The following is a 6,000-nucleotide window of genomic DNA, read 5'->3' as shown; positions in this document are numbered from 1 at the left end:
ACTTTTATTTTCCCCTCATCTTTCATTTTGATTTTTATTATTTTCTATTCGATTTGATGGGCCCGCAAATGTTTTGCCAAATTTCTAATTGACCATCAAGGCGATGCTGCTTCAAAATGGAAAGTATCTTGCGGATACATGTCAAGTGCAACTCTCTCGCTCGCTCTCTCTCTCTCGCCTTCTCTCTCTCTCTCGCTTCTTTTGTTCGCTCTTTGTGCAGGTGAAGGTGTGTGCGTGTGAGTGTGTGTATAACAGGTGCCAAAAAATAAATGGCAATGGTTACTTTTATGTTCATATTGTGTGTGTGGGAGTAAAACCGAAAGATATTTTTTGGGGCATTGTCAACAAGTGAGAAAATCGTGATGATTGCCTGCTGAATAATTTGTGATATGTGAAATTAATTAAATTCCATTTTGTTCCTCTCTTTTCCGCCCTGCAGCCACCAGCAATGGATGACAGAACTAAAATAAAACAAAAACTATATAAATGAAAAAAATATACACATAATTTAAGTCTAAGCAATATTTATTCTGATTGAGTGAGAGGAAATACAAAAATCCAACAGTGCGCGAAAAATAATCGAAAATCGAACACTGCGTGAAATAATCTTTTATAGTAAGACTCTAAAAACCCGAAACAAATATTACTAAAGCAATGAAAAAAGGCTTAAAACATGAACTCAACCAAAAACAAACTGCACAAAATAAACTATAAGCATTAAACAATAATGATGACGAGGAGAGATATTTCAAATATGTTGTATATATTTTAAAATATATTCAAACGATGTAAAACTGTGTACCCCATTGGGCGACAAAAGATTTTAAAATCAGTTTTAATACGCAGCAACAACCGAAGGAAATCAATTGGAATACAAATTTTCTATCATATAGAAAATATACTTAACGTAAATTGTTATAAAAAAGCAGCGAATGCCGCTTACATTTTCAATAAGCTGTCAAAACACGCACAAGATTGATATAATAAATACCAAGGAAAATAAAAGATATATTGTGGAAATTTGTTCACGCAGATTTAACTGAATCATTCGATCCACTTGATACATAGTCGTACATATGCATAATCCGATAAACTCATCTAACTAAGTAATAATCATTATTGAGCTCAAGTTACTGGCATTACATTCATAAAATCTCAATAAGTCACTGGAGACTAATTTGATAAAGTATTTGAAACAGAGAAAAAACCAAGTTTAATGAATAAAACAATAAATGGAGCATTTTTAATAACAATTATTCACCTAGATCAACTAACTATTTATATACCAATTGGATCGCCTAATAATATTGAATGCAAAATTAAAAGGAAAGATAAAAGAGGTGAGTGTGAAGTATACTATAAAAGCAACACAGTGACAAATAAATAGTTAGAGATATGGATGCCTCTTATTTTATTTTTTTTTAAATTATAATTAAATGCATTTTCAGAGCTGAACGCAAAATGTTGTTTTGAATTCGGTTTCAAAAAGATTGATTATACATTTAAAACTTAAAAATATTTAATTTACGCTTTAAAGTGTAAAATTCATTACGAATTCTATTTTTGTATATGCTTGCATCTCCATTGACAATGTAGTTTCAAAAAACAAAGCCTGATACACGCCCATTCGAAAGCTAAAAAACATCTCTCTCTGACTGACTCTGACTGAGTGCCGGGCATACAATTTTTGACGCGTCTCACAACGTACCTCCTCGTTTCTACTCTGGCTCTGGTGGCTCCCTTTCGACGAGTTCCGTATACCCTAGAGGTTGCCTTGCCTGTCCCCGTGTGCGAATATGAGCTTGATTTGCCTTTTGGTTTATTTTTTCTGGCAAGCATTTTAAAATTGTTCCATTGACCTTTGAAGACCGCACAGACACATTCAAATACACAGCTGTTGGGTGGTTGGGCGGTGCTGAGTGGGTGATCCGAGAGCAAACAGAGAGAGAGAGAGAACCGCAGCAGCAGCGGTGGTGTCGGTGGTGGCGGTGTTGGTGGTGGCAGCCACTCCGAGGACAATAAAAAGCAGCGAACAATTGCCAAATAAATAACTTGACGCACGCTCCGTCTGTCCGTCTGTCCGTCCGTCGGTTTGTTTGTTTGCTCTGGTGCCGTGGTTTTTGGTCTTTGCTTGGTTTTCATTCTCAGTCTCATTTTCATTTCGCATAGCACACGCACATGGACACATTTGCTATCAAGTTGCATATTAAAAGTGCTCCAGCTTCCTGTTTTTGTTTCCATCTCCTACAGCCGCTGCTCATTTTGGCCAGCCGCCACACCACTACCCTGCACTTGGCTCTTTTTCATTAATAACATGACACAATTCGTGCTGCATTGTGTCCCAGGCCTACTGCGCCTGAGAGCACTTTTGGCATTGCCGCCTTCTTATCCTCATTATGCTCATTTCGAGGCTTTGTCTTTTGCCCAGATCCAGACCTACCATCCAGGCACAGGCAGCTTCTTTAGCCATTTCTTTTCATCATTCATTCGGCCAGACTCCGCCATGCCAGCACACCCACACGCTAGGTGTGTGGGGCGTACACTCATCAGAATATTCAAATGCAAAAAGCCAGCCAGAGAGAAGACAGCAGAAACAAAAGTGCAACTGTGAGTGTGTCCTATGGACGTGTTTAATACCCTTGAAAGCTCACAAGTCATAGGAAGTGCGTAGAGTTGTTTGTCCAGCCAGAACAGAACAGAACAGAACAGAAGTGATAATTGATCATTTTGGCGAATCCTTTAACGTTTATAGTTGATGAAAATAATTCTACAAATATTCATGCATAATAGTTCAATAAATTGAATTAAAAAATAAATAATTTAGTAAGAGAGAGTATTTCAGAAAGTTATATCTTTGCCGTTGTTGTCCGTGTTGCCTTCGCTTTGGCCGACGATGTCCTTAATTATGTGCCAGCAGCCCTGACTGACTGCCACAGTGGCACACTGCCACACTGACTGCTGAAAGGACACTCACATACACACACAAACATACACACACTGACAAAGTCTGCCACACGTTGGCATAGGCGTTGTCAGGCTCGGCACTCGCGGCTGTTCGGCTCGTGGTGGACTCGCGGCTGAGTACGATGTGTCGTGCTGTTCCTGTCGCGTCGCGTCGCGTCGCGTCTCCCGTGGCAGAGTCCTTGTTGCGCTTGTTTTATCGCTCTTGTTGGGCCGTTGTTGATGAGTGTCGCAGCTGCCGCTGTTGTTGTTGCTCTTGTTGGTCCTCTCTGAAGTGCGCTCTTGTGAAGGGTGTCATGTCCGCTTAGTTGTTGCCGCTCTGGCGTGCCCCTCTCCTCTGCTGTTTGCCACTGTACTTTGAAGCGACACCGCCGACGTCGTCGCCGCCGCTTGCTTACTGCTTATTTATGTATGAAGGACCTTAAACTTTCCAGCAAATGAAAATGGCCGCAGCCCACCTGAAGAGACATCAGCGATGGGTGGGGGCAGCACATGAAAAATACGAGAATATCTACAACAAATGGCGTAGCTGCTTTTTAATCACAGCCGGCGACGCAGTTTTCAGTTTTCAGCATTCAGCTTTCAGTTTCTCTTTTCCATTTGCAAAGTTTCTCACGTGTGCTCTCCCGCCCTGCCCATCCTCCTCCTCCACAGCATCCTTGTAGTCCGACACACAAAGGATGATACACAATGCTCACTTTTTTGTTCCCCTGCAGCTTCCCCTCAGCTGGCTGCGTTTCTTCCATTAACCTTCACTTCGCGAATGAAAAATGAATTTAAGGTTAACAGTTCTCTGAGTAATTTTCTTTTTACACCTTTCATTTTTGTTTAGTCCACTTAATTTAAGTCGAAACTAGGCCAGGGCAGAGGTTGTGCTGTTAAATATAGACGCGCATAGTGGACAGCGGAAAGGTCAGCCAAGCTGACAAAAAGTTAAGAATTTTTTACCACCGAAAAAAGCAAAATGTACGGCAAGCATCATTCAGTTGCTGAAGTAAATGCTGAAGTATGTTAAGTTCCTCGGAATGAATGGGAAGTGCATTTTTTTGCATTGCATTAACAATTTTTTCGAAAATAGTCTCTGATGATAAGAAAGGATTGATCTCTTACTAACTATTTACTGACTGCTTGTCAACAACATTAAATTAGGCAAAGATATTACCAAATATTTGGTTAATGGAATATTATTCCATCTCAGTCTTTCAAATATATACAATCCGAGCTACAGCGCATCAACAAGACCAGCGTTAACCCAGGATGCTGTGCACACAGCCAGACCTTGGTCTCAGGCCATAATTTAGGCAATTTTAGTGCTCATTCGAGGATTTGTGTGCTAATCTATAATTAAAATTATTGTCATATCATTTGGGAACTGAAAACTTTTGTGTGGCCGAAAGTTTTCGCAGCACAAGGCAAGGAAGGTGAAAGAGAAGGCCAAGCCATGAAATACCTTAACATGCTGCCAGTTAAACTGTCCATGACCAAGTTTTGTACCTCTGCGTCTACCTCTGCCTCTGCGACTTCCATCCAATCAAATCCCATTCCAAGGCGAAGCAGCAGCGGCTACGTGCCTGTGCATTTGAGCAGCAGATGTCACATGGCCAGGCCCCAAACTTTTTGGCCGACAGCAACTTAGATAATTTAACAGAGTGGGGAGCAAAGTAAGGTGCAAAGGACTTCCTTTACAGACTTTTGGCTGGTTTTCCCTACGTGAGATAATGCAAATTTATAGCTGGCAATTAGCGGGTCGGGAGTCGCAACCTCAGCCGAGGCAATAACTTAGGCCAAAATAACTTTGACTGGCTATTTCCCGAGCCTAATTGCAGTTGGCAAACGTGAGAAATCACGTGGATGAATTTTCCGACTGAGGGACTGAAGAAGGAGCCCTGCACGGTCTGCTGTGACAATCCACAAATCCAGTTAGCGTAACCCTCTGAACCATTAATTATCCTGGGAGGCGCTGTGCATATGTGAGGCTGTGGGCTGCCAAATACTCGTAGATACCAGATACAAGCAAAGGGTGCCTGCAGATACAGATGAAAAGGCAGATACGGGTTGCTTCTGTCTGTCAGTGGCACATGCCGAGCAGCGGCGAGTTTGCCGTTTATCTGTTATCCAACAGTTACACTTTTCACACACCAACAAACACCCACAAAAGATGCTCGCTCCCCGTGCCGTATCTGTATCTGGGATATACACACACTGAAACCCACACAGAAAGTCGCTGGGAGAGCGGGAGCAAGGCATCAGTTGCAATCTGACTTCAATTCAATTATTTTAGATTAGAATGTGACTGTGTCACACACACTTTTGTCTCTCTGTCAGCTGTCATTCATCCGTTCATATGCTCCATAAAGGGGAGCCCCAGCCCCGGCAGACAGAACGGGAGCGGGGGGTCTTCTGCGGGCCAGGATACGTGCCCTTTACGGCGCCTGTTGTTGCATTGACAGTTGCGTACCGCACATGTGTGTGTGGGTGTGTGTGTGCCTTTTGGGTTCACAGTGAGTGTTTGTGTGTGTGCTCTACATTGTCCCAGGGATCCTGACTTGAAACGAGCGTGACAAAAGTAACAAATGCCACAGGCCCAATGACGTCAGAACTGCTGTGGCTAGAAAAAACACACACACAAGTTCTGCTCTACAAAAAAATATAATCATATCAGAAACCATGAAAATTGATTTGCTTGAGAAAAGATTCTGGCAGTTATTGACCTTCAGCATGTTGGGGGAATATATTTTCATGCAGATGATGGACCATTATTATGGTAAAAACTATTAAAAAAATGTTTCTTAATTTCATTTACCTCTTGGGAGCCGAGTATTCAAAACCCCCAAACGGCTCATTATCTAAAGACGACCATGCATTTCTTATCAGCATAGTTTCTGTCACATATATTCTGCCTCAAAGGAGACTCTTTGCCTTGATTCCCATAGTGAAAAGGTTACACCGAAGCGGTGGACCAAATGCAGGTACAGACACCTGATTCTGCAGGTAGAATCCCAGTTGAAACCTGTTGATAAATCTAAGATGAAAAGTGAG

The 6,000-nt window shown here is 41.9% G+C and overlaps 1 protein-coding gene across 1 annotated transcript in view; it reads left to right on the top strand.

Moving 5' to 3' along the window:
* Positions 1–439: 439 nt before the first annotated feature.
* Positions 440–6,000, top strand: part of LOC117584320 (neuronal acetylcholine receptor subunit alpha-7) — a 54,994-nt gene continuing 49,433 nt past the window's right edge. Inside the window, exon 1 of the mRNA XM_034273149.1 lies at positions 440–1,340. The gene's annotated coding sequence lies outside the window, so the exon portion shown is untranslated. The remainder of the gene's footprint in view (positions 1,341–6,000) is intronic.

Source organism: Drosophila guanche, unplaced genomic scaffold, assembly GCF_900245975.1.
Source record: "Drosophila guanche unplaced genomic scaffold, DGUA_6, whole genome shotgun sequence".
In the NCBI taxonomy this organism is placed as follows: domain Eukaryota; kingdom Metazoa; phylum Arthropoda; class Insecta; order Diptera; family Drosophilidae; genus Drosophila; species Drosophila guanche.
This window is presented reverse-complemented; position numbering and strand designations above follow the sequence as displayed.